Below are 15,077 nucleotides of genomic sequence, written 5' to 3'. Positions count from 1 at the left end.
ATGGGATTGCATTCTTGATTTGGCTTTTGGCTTGTCTCTTGTTGGTGTATAGAAATGCTAGTAATTTTTGTTCATTGAGTTTGTGTCCTGAGACTTTGCTGAAGTTGTTTATCAGCTGAAGGAGCTTTTGGATCAAGACTATGGGTTTTTTTTAGATGTAGAATTATGTCTTCTTCAAACATCGATGGTTTGACTTCCTATTTGAATGGTGTTAATTTATTTTCCTTGCCTGATTGCTCTGGTCAGGACTTTCAATAGAATGTTTCCTAAGGGTGGTGAGGGAGAGAATCTGTGTCTTGTGCTGGTTTTCAATGGGAATTCTTCCAGCTTTTGCCCATTAAGTATGATATTGGCATTGGGTTTTTCATAGATGGCTCTTATCCTTTTGAATTATGTTCCTTTAGTACCTAGTTTATTGAGAGTTTCTAATATAAGGGGGTGTTGAATTTTATCAAAAGCCTTTTCTGCAGCTATTAAGATAATCATGTGGTTTTTATCTTTAGTTGTGTTTATGTGATGCATCACATTTATTGATATGTGTATGTTGAACCAACCTTGCAGTCCAGGGATAAAGCCTACTTGATTGTTGTGGATTAGCTTTTGGATATGCTGCTGGATTTGGTTTGCAAGTATTTTGTTGAGAAGTTTTGCATCAATGTTCATCAGAAATATTGACCTGAAGTTTTCATTTTTGTTATTTCTCTGACAGGTTTTGATATCAAGATGATTCTGGCCTCATAGAGTAAACGAGTTGGGGAGGTGACCCTCCTCCTCAATTTTTTGGAATTGTTTCAGTGGGAATAGTACCAGCTTTTCTTTGTACATCTGGTAGAATTTAACTGTGAATCCGTCTGGTCCCTGGCCTTTTTTGGTTGGTAGGTTATTTATTATTACTGATTCAACTTGGAAGCTCATTATTGGTAGTTCAGAATTTTTCTTTCTGGTTCAGTCTTAGGAAGGTGTATGTGTTCATGAAATCATCCATTTCATCTAGGTTTTCTAGTTTGTATGCATAGAGGTATTTGTTGTAGTATCTGATGGTTGTATTTCTGTGGGATCAGTGGTAACTTCTCCTTTGTTATTTCTGATTGTGTTTATTTGGATCTTCTCTCTTTTCTTCTTTATTTGTCTAGATAGTGACCTGTTCATCTTATTATTTTTTTCAAAAAACCAACTCATGAATTCATTGATCTTTTGAGTTGTTTTTCATGTCTTGATTTCCTTCCTTTCAGTTCTTATTTTTGTTATTTCTTATTTTCTGCTAGCTTTGGGGTTGGCTTGTTCTTGCTTCTCTAGTTCTTTTGGTTGTGGTGTTAGGTTGTCAACTTTACAAAATTCTCTCTTAACACTGCATTACCTGTGTCCTAGAGATTCTGTTATGTTGTAACTTTTCTCTCATTAGTTTCAAAGAGCTTCTTGATTTCCTCCTTAATTTCATTTTTTTTTTTTTTTTTTTGAGACGGAGTCTCGCTCTGTCGCCCAGGCTGGAGTGCAGTGGCGCGATCTCGGCTCACTGCAAGCTCCGCCTCCCGGGTTCACGCCATTCTCCTGCCTCAGCCTCCCGAGTAGCTGGGACTACAGGCGCCCACAACCGCGCCCGGCTAATTTTTTTTTGTATTTTTAGTAGAGACGGGGTTTCACCGTGGTCTCGATCTCCTGACCTTGTGATCCGCCCGCCTCGGCCTCCCAAAGTGCTGGGATTACAGGCGTGAGCCACCGCGCCCGGCTTAATTTCATTTTTTACCCAAAAGTTATTCAGGAGCAGGTTATTTAATTTCCACGTAATTGCATGGTTTTGAGCAATTTTTTTAGTCTTGATTTCCATTTTTATTGCACTGTTATCCAAGAGTCTGTTTGATTGATTTTGGTTCTTTTGCATTTGCTGGGGATTGTTTTATAACTGATTGTGCAGCTGATTTTAGAAAATGTGTCATGTAGTGATATGAAGAATTTATATTCTGTTGTTTTGGGGTGGAAAGTTGTGTAGAGGTCTATTAAATTCGTTTGTTCCAATGTGAGTTAAGTCCTGAATATCTTTGTTAATTTTCTGCCTCAATGATCTATCTCATACTGTCAGTGAAATGCTGAAGTTTCCCACTATTACTGTGTGAGAATCTATGTCTCTTTGAAGGTCTCTGAGAACTTGCTTTATGATTAGGGGTTCTCCTGTGTTGGGTGCATATATACTTAGAATGATTGGGTCTTCTTGTTGAATCTAATTCTTTACCAATATGTAATGCTCTTCTTTGCCTTTTTTGATGTTTGCTGGTTTAAAGTCTGTTTGTCTGAAATTAGGATTGCAACTCCTGCTTTTTTCTATTTCTAGTTTGCTTCATAGGTTTTCATCTACCCCTTTATTTTGAGCCTCTGGATGTCATTGCATGTGAGATGAGTCCCTTGAAGATAGCATACCAATGGGTCTTGAGTCTTTATGTTGCTTGCCACTCTGTGCATTTTAATGGGGCATTTACCCTGTTTACATTCAAGGTTATTATTGATATGTGTTGATTTGATTCTGTCATTGGGTTATTAGCTGGTTATGATACAGGCTTGTTTGTGTGGTTGCTTTATAGTGTTACTGATTTGTGTACTTAAGTGTTTTATTGTATTAGCTGTACTTGTCTTTCCTTTCCATATTTGGTGCTCCTTTCGAGATCTCTTGTAAGGCACATCTGGTGGTAATGTGCTCTCTCAGCATTTGCCAAGAAGGATCTTATTTCTCTTTTGCTGAGGAAGCTTAGTTTGCCCGGATATATAATTTTTGGTTGAAGATTTTTTTCTTTAAGAATGTTCAATATAGACCCTGTCTCTTCTGGCTTGTAGGGTTTCTGCTGAAAAGTCTACTGTTAGTCTGATGGTGTTCTCTTTATAGGTGACTTGTCCTTTTTCTCTAACTGCCTTTAACATCTTTCCTTTCATGTTGACCTTGGAAAGTTGATTATGTGTCTTGCTAATGATCTTCTTGTATAGAATCTTGCAGTGGTCTCCTCTATTTTCTGCATTTGACTGTTGGCCGCTCTAAAGAGTTTGGAGACATTTTCATGTTTGATATCTTGAAATATGTTTTCCAAGTTATTTGCTTCCTTCCCATCCCTTCAGGGATGCCAGTGATTCATAGGTTTGACCTCTTCGCATAATCTGATATTTTTCAGATGTTATGTTCATTCATTTTCACTCCTCTTTTTTTTTTAATATTTGTCTTACTGACTTATTTCAGAGAGCCAGTCTTTAAGGTCTAAGATTGTTTCCTGAGCTTGGTCTGTTGGCTGTTAAAACTTATGATTGCATTGTGAAATATTTGTAGTGTTTTTCAGCTTCATCATGTATGTCAGTTTTTTTTTTTTTTTTCATACTGGCTATTTCATCTATCAGTTCCTGTATCACCTTATTGTGATTCTTAGTTTCCTTTCATTGAGCTTTTCTGTTCTGAATCTCAACAGTCTTCAGGTCAGGTGGGGGCAGGTTGGTTTGCTGAAGTCCCATGTCAAGAGGACCTTCCCAGTGAGAAGTGAGGACTGAGACCTGCATGAGGAATAGTCTGGACACTTTTCCATGAGGCGAGTGCTCTATAGTATGGGTATGGACCAGTCCTTCATTCCCACAGACTTTCCTGAGCCTGGAGACAGCAAGAGCAAGGCTGCAAAACAGCAAAGATGGCAACCTGCTCCTCACAATGGGAGCTGTGTCCCAGGGAATTGCAGAGCTGCTACTGGCTCAATAGTTCCAGTGGGGAGTTGCTGAAGACTCAGGCTGGGAGGACCTACCCAGCGAGGAGATATGGGATTGGGAACCCATGTAACAGTCTGGCCACTTTTCCGTAGGGCTGTTGCAGTATGCTGGGGGTTCACCTCAATCCCTAGTCACCTCCGATTTTCTCGTACCTAAAGGTATCAACAGTGAAGGCTGTGAAACAGCAAAGATGTCAACCTGCTCCTCCTAGGAACTTTGTCCTAGCAAGACACGGACTTGTTGCTGGTCCAAACATACTCCTAGAGGTGGCCGGGGACTCTTGTTTCTCAGTGTGGAGAAACGTGATCAGGATCTGTGTAAAAAAGCAATCTGGCTGTTTTTTCATAGAGTAGCTCTGCTGTTTTGGGGGTCTTCTCTAGCCTCAATTGCCCCAGACATTCCAAAGGAAACAATGGTGAGGGCCTAAAAACAGCAAAGATGGTAAACACCTAATCCTCCCTCTGGGAATTCTGTCTCAGGAAGATTTGGAACTGCTGCCAGCTGGACAACACTGGTGGAGGTTTTTCTAGAATTAGGTCAGGAGATTTTGCCCAGTGAAGAGAAATGGTATCTAGGCCCTGTGTGAAAAAGCAGTTTGGCTGCCTCTTTGGAGAGCACCTGCAGTGGGCCAGGAGACCACTCCAGTCCCTAGTCTCCTCAGATTCCCCAGAGCCTGAAGGCAACGGTGACAAAGGTTGCAAAATAGCAAAGATGGCAGCCCATCCCTCCTTCTGGGAGCTCCATCTAAGGTAGGTATAATGCTGCTATCCATAGTTGGCTGGATCTCCAAGCCAGTGGATCTTATCCTGTGAGAGACCATGGAAATGGAGCCTGCAGACCATTGCTGCTCAACTCCCCGGATTCAGCCCCTTTCCTTGGTGTACATATGGAGGTTTATCTAACTTCTGGCTTTGTTGGGGTTACAGATACTTTTGCTGGGAAGCCTGGGTATCTAAAGCTCTTGGGGTTCTGTGTCTGCCTGAGCAGCTGCTCTGCTGAGAATCCACATAGTTCTGTATGTCAAACTGAAGGCCCTGGTGGCATGGGTTTACGAGAAGATCTCCTGATTCAAGGGTGGCAAGGATTCATGGGAGAAGAGTGGGCTCCCAGTGTTGCTCAATCACTCAGTCACTACTTCCTTCATAAGGGCAGGAGAGGCAGGGTAGGCTTCCCTGGTTCTATGTCACTCCCAGGTGAGCAGTCATCCTGCCTTGCTTTTCTCCATTCTCTGTGGGTTGAGTAGTTTTCTCGATGAATCCCAATTCATGTACTTGGATGAATTTATTGTATTTACTTGCCCCTTATATTTTTTGCCGCTTATATTTCTCTCTGTGAGAGTTACACACACTAGCTGCTTCTAGTGGGTCATCTTGGCCAGCCCTTTAGTTTTATTCATAACTCCCAAATGTGAAAATAATCGAGATCTCCTCAGTAGATTAATGGATAAATAAACTGTAGTACATTCAGACAGTGGAACATTATTTAACACACACACACACACACACACACACACACACACACACACGAGCTATCAAGCCATGAAAATAAATAGAGGAAACTTAAATGCATATTACTAATTGAAAGAAGCCAATCTGAAAAGACTATGTACTATATGGTTCTTACTATATGACCTTCTGGAAAAGGCAAAATGTAGAGATGGTAGAAATATCAGTAGTTGCCAGAGCAAACTTAACCGTAGAGTAATTGCTGCTCAAATTAAATATCTAATGAATAGCTTAACAGAAATCCCAGAAAATATAAAACTGTTTCCATGTCAGTTATCTGCATCACAGAATAAAGCTCAATAATATTTATAGAAATTCAAAAATATGCAGGAATCAACAAAAAAAAATTGCATCTGCCTAACAGTGAAAAATCATGGGCATTCAAAAAGTTGGAAAATATGACCTGTAATAAAAGAAATATTAATCAATAGATACTGACACTAGTTGATAACAGAGATGTTGGAATTAGTTATTGTAACTATATTCTATATATCAAGAATGTAGAGGAAAGATTGAAAGTGTGACGTCAAGATAGGGAAGATATAAAAATGATCTAAAACAAATTTTGTAAGTTATTTAAAATGTTGAAACATACAGTGGCTGTAAATATAAAATCTAGGTTTGCACAAAGGAATGAAGAGCACCAGAAATGCTATGTAGCTAAGTGTAACATGCATTATTTTAATTTTAAATCTCTTTAAAAGATAATTAAGTATTTAAAGCCAAAATGAAACAATATTGTATAAATCAAATGAAATGTATAACAGCAGTAGCACAAAGTCCAGAAGGGCAGAAATGGAAATTTACTGTGATAAGCTTCTTATTCTATATGGGAACTTGAAGATAGAGTGTATTAGAATTAAGATGAATTATGAGGCAAACACTCAATTTTTTTAAAGGTTATAACTAATAAGACAATGAAAGAGATAAAATGAAATCATAAAAATAAATAAAAGGGGATAAAAGGTGGGAAAAAGGACCAAATATTAGATACAATAAATAGAAAACAATTATTAAGTTGTTAGATTTATAACAACCATATCAATAGCCACATAAAATAGTCTAAATATTTGTAGCATTGGTTAAGAAGCAACACCCTCTGTATGTTGCCTATAAAAAAACATTTGACATAAGCGTATCAATAGGTTAAAAGTAAAAGAAGTAGAAATATATATTATTCAAAAACTAATCAACATAAAGCAGAAATGATTATGTTCATATTACATAAAGTAGATTTCGAGCAAAACATGTTACAAGGGATAAAGGGAATAATTTCATTAAGATAACAGGGAAGATGCATCCTCAATGCTTATGCCCATAAGAGAGTTTTGAAGTATGTGAAATAAGAACTAATAGAATTATTACAGAAATAGAAAAATTTACAATTATGGTAGAAGGTTTAAATATTGCTCAACAATTGACGAAAATAAATCGGTAAAGATATAGAACTTTGAACAGCACTATCAATCTGCTTGACCTAACTGGCATTACAGAACACGCTAGAACTTTCACCTCTCCGAGGTAATAATACCAGTTCTCACTTCCAGCACCATCATTGTCAGTGGTGAATGCAAATACCACACTTCTCACCTCCGCAGTGTCAATTGAGACTTCCACCCACATCCAGCAGCAAGGCAACCCATCCTTTTCCTACCTGGGTAGTGTCAGAGAAGGCCTGTTGGAGAGTCAGGACTTCAATAACTGCCCAACAGTAATGAGGCCATCTTCCTCATGGTGTTAGTTGTGGTGGGGGAAACTAACACCGTGAACACTGACCCCATATGGAAAGCAACAAATAATGTGTTCCTGCTATGCCCAGCTGAGGTGACGTCAGTGGAGTCCAAATTGGGAGTCAAGACTTTCACATCTGCCTAGCACTACTAGGTTGTGGATGTCAAGGGAGACAGAGTGGGAAACTTGCATTTTTATGAAGACCTTGTGGTAACAAGAGGGTGCCTCTCTTTCCCCAGTCAGAGCAGTGAGACAAGGGAAGTCTACTACAACTTAAGATTTAATAAGACCCAAAGTTTCATAAAATATTAACTGAAATCAAAAGAACTGGAAATATCTTAATGTGATTCAAAAGACAACCAATAAATACCAACAATGAGTTGAGAAATATTAGAATTATCTAACAAAGACTTAGGGTAGCAATTATTAAAAAAAAAAAACTCAACAAGAAATTATAATTTCTCTTGAAACAAGAAAAAAAGTCTCCACAAAGAAATAAAATGTCACAGCAAAGAAGCAGAAGATGTAAAGAACAACTATGAGGTAATTTTATAACTTAAAAAGAGATACACATGTGCACACGCACACACACACACACATCCCAACACACACACACATCTCTTGCTGAATAGGCTCAATGTCAGAAAAAAAGGAACAGAAGAAGGAATCAAGGAATCAGTGAATTAGAAGATGAAAGAATTAAAATTATGCAATCTAAACAACTAAGAGAAAATAGACTGGTTAAAAAAAAATTGAAAATAGTCCCAGGGACCAAAGGGACTATAGTGAAAGATCTAAGATGGGTGCCACCAGGGTCTCAAAAGAGCAGAAAAAGAGGGCAGGGCTAGAAAGAGTGGTTGAAAAAAAAAAAAAAAAAACAACTGAAATTTTCCAAGTTTGGAAAAAGACAAACTTACAGGTTCAAGAAGCTGAGTGCAATTTAAACTGAATAAACCCCACAAAATTTATACTAATATATAATTGTCAAAATTCTGAGAAAAACGAAAGGCAAAGAAAAATATTTTGATAACAACCAGAAAGAAACGAAACTCTGCTTACCAGGACGAGATAATTTGAGTGAGAGCAGATTTCTCATCAGAAAACTTGGATACCAGAAGAAAGAGGCACAATTTTTTGCAAATGTTTAAAGAAAAGAACTGTCAACTCAGAATTCTTATCCAGTGAAAATATCTTTTAGGAGTAAAGAGAAAATCATGGCACTCTCAGGGAAAGCAAAACTTAGAAATTTATCATCAGCAAAACTACCTTTAAAAATGTACAAAGGTGTTTCTGAAAGTAAAAAGGAAATGAAAAAAGAAGGAATCTTGTACCATCAGCAAGAAACAAGAAAAACCAGAAATGGTACAAATATGAAACAATACAACACATTTTCTCTCTCCTCTTGAATTTTCTATATTATTTTTGCTATTTAAAGTAAAAATTATAACACTGCCTGATTTGGTTCTAAATGCATATACAGGAAATATTGAAGATAATCATAAACAGAGGAAGGTAAATAGATGCAAATGTAAATTTTCTACACACCAAAGTGATCATTGTTGACACCAGTAGATTGTTATATGTTATGTATAAATAATTTAAAGTATAAATAGTTGAATGTAACATAGTAAAGCCACTAAAAAGACTATATAAAGAGGCACAGAGGCCATGCCCAGTGGCTCAAGCCTGTAATCCCAGCACTTTGGGAGACCCAGGTGGGTGGATCACTGGAAGTCAGTAGTTTGAGACCAGCCTGTCCAATATGGTGAAACCCTGTGTCTACTCAAAAAAAAAAAAAAAATTAGCCAGGCATGGTGGCATATTCCTGTAATCCCAGCTACTAGGGAGGCTGAGGCGGGAGAATTGCTTGGACATTGGAGGCAGAGGTTGCACTGAGCCGAGATCGCGCCACTGCACTCCAGCCTGGGCTATAGAGTGATACTCCGTCTCAGAAAAACAAAGGGATACAAAACAAAAACGACAATAAAAACAAGGCACAGTAAAAACTAGGATAGATAAATCAAAGCAATATTCTAAGAAAAAGTTCAAGTAACCTACAGGAAGGCAGAAAAACAAAACGGAGAAACAAAAATACCTGAAAGAACAAACAAAAGGTTTAAATCTTAACATATGAACAATCACATTAAGTATAAGTGATCTAATTACATCAATTCAAATAATTTGGCAGAGTAAATTGAAACAAATTAATTATATGCTGTCTATAAGATGTTCAGTTAGAATATAATGATATAGATAGATTGAAAGTAAAAGGACAGAAACATTAATTCTTTAAAAAGTGTTTACATCAATGTCAGAGAAAGTAAACTTCCGAGCAAAGAAAATACAAGAGACTGAGAGAGGCATTACTTACTGATAAAAGTCAGTCCACCAGGAAAACCTGACAGACCTAAATGAATACAGTAGTCCCCACTTATTTGCAGTTTCACCATCCACGGTGTCAGTTACCCTCAGTACAGTACAATAAGATATTCTGAGAGAGAGACAGAGAGAAACCACACTCATACGACTTTTATGACAGTATATTGTAATAATTATTCTATTTTAGGGCTAGCTGTTTTTGTTAATCTGTGTCTAATTCATAAATTAAACTTTGTCATAGGTGTGTATGTATAATAAAAAATACAGAGAAAGTGAAGGCCTAGGACATTGCTGTACACTGCTGTAGAGTTTATAATACTGAACGGTACACTTAGGCTACATTAAATTTATAAAAAGAAAATTTTTCTTTTTCAATAATAAATTAACCTTAGCTTACTGTAACTTTTGTACTTTATAAACTTCAAAAATTTCAAAAAGTTTTTGACTGTTTTGTAAAAAGACTTAGCTTAAAATACGCTTTGTACAGCTGTGCAAAAATATTTTCTTTCTTTATATCCTTGTACTATAAGCTTTTATCTATTTCAGTGTTTTTGTTTTGAAACTTAAGAAGTACGACACAAGCATACACATTAGCCTAGGCCTACACAAGGTCAAGATCCTCAATATCACTGTCTTCCGCCTCCACATCTTGTCCCATTAGAGGGTCTTCAGGGCGATATCACCCACGGAACTGTCATCTCCTATGATAACAGTGCCTTTTTCAGGAATACCTCCTGAGGAAACTGCCTGTTTTACACTTAGCTTCTTTTGCAAATAAATAGGAGTATACTCTAAAATAACAAAAAAATATAGTATGGTAAATACAGAAACCACTAACCTAGTCATTTATTATTATTTGTTATTATTATCATTTATTATCGAGTATTATGTACTATACACAACTGTATGTGTTAGACTTTTATATGACTGGCAGCACAGTCGATTTCTTTACTCGAGCATCACCACAAATACGTGAGTAATGCATCGCACTTGGATGGTATGACGGCTACAACATCACTAAATAGTAGACATTTTTCAGCTTTATTATAATATTCTGGGACAGTTCTCATGCGTGTGGTTTGTAACTGATTAAAACATCAGTATGCGGCACATATAACTGTACTATGAAAACATTCTTGGCATATATATTTCATTACTTAGATCATGGATGTCCAATCTTTTGGCTTCCCTGAGCCACACTGAAAGAAGAATGATCTTGGGTCACACATAAAGCACACTAACACTAACGATAGCTGATGAACTAAAAAAAAAAAAAAAATTTAAACTAATAATGTTTTAAGAAAATTTACAAATGTGTTGGGTTGCATTCAAAGCCTTCCTGGGCCACATTCAGCCTGTGGGCCACGAGTTAAATAAGCTTGTTAGATGAAACGGACCAATTTCTCAAGAGGCACAGACCACCACAACTCATCCAACATGAACTAGACAATTTGAATAATCCTAGAACTAGGGAGGACATTGAATTTGTAGTTCGAAAACTTCTTAAAAAGAAATCTCCACTGCCAAATTGTTTTACTGGGAAATTCTATCATACATTTTAGGAATTAACACCAATTCTATACAATCTCTTCCAGAAAACTTAAGAAAAGAGAATACTTCTCAGTTCATTTCATGAGGCTAGTATTAACCTCCTATCAAAACCAAAGTAAAAAAAAAAAAAATGTGGATCAAAAATCTCTCAAGAATATATATGTAAAAATCCTTAACAAAATATTGTCAAATAGAATTCAGTAATAAATAGAATTACATATCATGACTAAGCGGAGTTTATTCCAGTAATGAAAGACTGGTTTCAATCAGTCAACGTAATCAATAATAATAACATACTTCAAAAAAAAAAAACCCACATAATTATAAAAATTAAGGCAGAGAAGTCATTTGACAAAGTTTATCACCCACTTATAATAAAAAAATTCAGAAGAGTAAGAATATTGATGTCTTTCTTCAACTTGTTAAAAATCATCTACAAAAAACCTACAGCTAACATGATACTTAATCCCCTACCCAGGAACAAAGCAAGGACACCTGCTCTAAACACTCTCATTCAACATAGGACTGGAAGTCCTGACCAGTGAAATAAGGCGAGAAAAAAAATAAAGATATACATGTTGGAAACAGAGAGATAAGACTATTCTTATTTGCAGATGACACAATTGTCTATGTAGAAATTTCCAAGAAATCTACACACATGTACACACACACACACATGCACACACACACACTGTCACACAGACACACACAGTTGCTCGTAGCAAATAAACTGAGTCCAGCAAGTTTGAAAGTTGTTAAATAAATATGCAAAAATGAGTTGTATATTTATATACTGCTAAAGATCATGAGAACACTAAAACTGAAAATATTTAAAATTTCTCAGTAGAAAATGAAATACTTTGGGGTAAATCTGATAGAATATGTTGTGGAAGTCAGTGCTAAAAGGTAGAAAATATTTATGAAATCAATCAGATCTAAATATATAGAGACTTAATATATTAATGGATTACAAAACTCAGCATAGTAAAAAAAAAAAAGTCAATTTTTTTCTAAATTGATATGCATGTGTAATGCAATTCTTATCAATAACCCAGAAAACTTCTTCGCACATTTTTACAAGATTAATCTGAAAACAGTATGAGTTTTAAAACATTGAAAAGGAAAGGAGCTAGACTAGCTAAATCAATTTTGAAAAAAGAAAAAGTATGAGGCATCAGTTTACTTAATTTGAAGATATTATATATCACAGTAATCAAGACTGTGTGGTATTAGTGAAAAGATAGACATGTATGTCAAGTAAACAGCATTTATAGCCCAGAAATAGACCCATTACATATTTCTCACTAATTTTTTAATAAAGGCACCAAATAATTCAGTGAAGTTAGAATAGTCATTCAATAAATGCCATTGGAAAGCTAGACATTCATAGTTTTTAAAAAAGAAACCTCAGTCTAAATCTCATACTTTATATCAAAATTGACTCAAAATGTACCAACTATTTTAATATAAATCATAAAATCATAAAAGTTTTCAATAAAAGCAGATAAAATATCTTAGGTCTAGGGTGAGTCAAAGTCTAGACAGTAAAATCAAGATCCCTAAAGGCCATATTGATAAATTGAATTAGAAAATGGGCAAAAAGCCTGAAAAGACATTACTATGTAACATGATTAGACATTAGAGAAATACAAATTAAAATCACAGTGAGATATCATTACATACCTATCAGAATCGCTAACATAAAATACATACAGACATCACCAAATGGTTTGAAGTATGTAGAGAAACTAGACAATTGTCAGTAAGAGTTTAATGATGCAGCTACTATGGAAAATATTTGGCAATTTCTTATAAATGTAAGCACCCAACTACCAAAAAGCCCTATAATTGCACATTTGACAATTTATGCCAGAGAAATGAAAAGTTGTGTTCACCCCAAAACATGTCCATTTATATTTATGGTTGCTTTATTTTTAAAGCAAAGGAATAGAAAGAGCACAGATGTCGTTCAATGGGTAAATGGTTAAACAAACTGTGGTACATCTATACCATGGCACACTCGGTAGTAAAATTGATACATGCAACAGCCAAATATAGCTCCAGAAAATTATGCTGAGAGAAAAATGGCAGTCCCACAAAGTTACATACTATATAATTCCATTTACATAACATTCTTGAAATGATCAAAATATAAAATGGAGATGGTTGCTGGGGAATGGTGAGGCAATATGGTAGAGCAGTAGCTGTGGCTGTATGAGAACAAGAAGAATAAGCCTTGTGATGATGGAATTGTTCTGTATCCTAAATGCATCAATATCAACCTTCTGGTTGTGATACTGTATTATGGTTTTGCAAGAAGTTATGAGGTCGTTTGTATTATTTCTTCGAACTATATGTGAGCCTACAATTATTTCAAGGTGAAATGTTAAAAAATGTTTAATAACACCACCAATAGCATGCAAATATGTTAAATACTTAGGGATAATTTAAAAAAAAATCCGAAAGAGCTATAAAATGAAAATAAAAAAGAAATTTTTATAATTAAAAAATAAACGAAAATTTTGCTGGATTGAATGCCACATATGGAAATTAACTCTAGATTTATGATATACTTTAATGTAAAAGCTAAATTTATAAAACCCCTAGAAGATAATAAAGGTAAAAATCTTAGTGATTTTGAGATTTGCAAAGATTTCTTAAATATGATTCAATAAGCTCAAATATAAAAATAAGTCTTAACATGGGACTCACCAAAATAAAAGGAAAGTTACAGACTGGGAGAAAATATTTGCAAAATACATGGAATATAGCAAGGAATTTTATCTGGAAAATGTAAAGACCTTTTTTGATTCTATAACAGCCCAGTTTTTGAAAGGGGGAAAAATATTGAATAGATACTTCCCTCAAGGTGTATGGATGGTATAAAAGCAAATGAAAAGATGCTCAACATCATTATTCCTTAGGGAAATGCAAATTATAACCACAAGGAGATCCCATTACACATTCTATTAGAATACCTAAGATTGAAAAGATTAATCATAGAAAGTGTTCACCAGGATATGGAGGAACTGGGATTCTCATTTATACTGCTGATAGGAATAAAAAGGGGTATAATCATTAAAAAACTGGATTACAGTTTCTTATAAAGTATGTGCTTATTGATATACCATATGAGCAATATTTTTACCATATGATTAAGCCATTCCATTCCTGGGAGAAATAAAAGCACATGTCTACTTGAAGACTTATACATGAATATCCTTTATAAAGAACATTTATAAATAATAGCTTTATTTGCAATATAGAAAAACTGTAAACAACCCAATTGTGTATCAACAGACAAATGCATAAACAAATTGTCATGTGTCTATACATATAGTGCTTGACTACTACTCAGAAGTAAAAAAAAAGTGAACTATTGATGCATACAACCTGGATGGGTCTCAAAATAATCATGCTATGTGGAAGAAGTCGGACAAAAATGTACACAGTGTAGGATTTCACTTATTTAAAAAATTCTAGAAATTGCAGTCCAATCTGTGGTGACAGAAAGCAGATCTGTGGTATCCTGGGGAGGAGGGATAGGTAGGCACCAGGAGTCACAAAGAAACTTTTGGTGAGAGATGTAATGACTATCTTGAATGTAGTAATGGTTTAATGGGTATAGGTACATGCTAAAACTCACCAATTGTACACTTTAAATATGGGCAGTTTGCTTCCAAATAAATGACAACATGCTAAAATTTCATGACCTTCCATTTCTTTTTTTCCCTTCCCCTTTTCCTCCTCCCTTTTCCTCCTTTTCCACACATACTTAAGGCATAGATCATTTTATTCATATACTATTTCTTAACAGGACCATAATGCATTGGTTTAAATATCTTTCTGAGAGATTTATCCTATGCATTTGCAGGGTTAGCTGCCTTTCATTTTCAACATTAATTTAACCTGTAATTAACTTTTCAGTCGTGGCTTTTCTCTTTCTTTCTTTCTTTCTTTTTTTTCAGAGACGGAGTCTCACTCTGTCGCCCAGGCTGGGGTGCAGTGGCATGATCTTGGCTCACTGCAACCTCCGCCTCCTGAGTTCAAGCAATTCTCCTGCCTCAGCCTCATGAGTAGATGGGATTACAGGTGCCCGCCACTATGCCCAGATACATTTTTGTTTTTTTAGTAGAGATGGGGTTTCACCATGTTGGCCAGGCTAGTCTCGAACTCCTGACC

The sequence above is a fragment of the Theropithecus gelada genome, chromosome 13 (assembly GCF_003255815.1).
Source record: "Theropithecus gelada isolate Dixy chromosome 13, Tgel_1.0, whole genome shotgun sequence".
In the NCBI taxonomy this organism is placed as follows: Eukaryota; Metazoa; Chordata; class Mammalia; order Primates; family Cercopithecidae; genus Theropithecus; species Theropithecus gelada.
The sequence above is the reverse complement of the archived record's forward strand: the minus strand, read 5'-3'. Positions refer to the sequence as shown.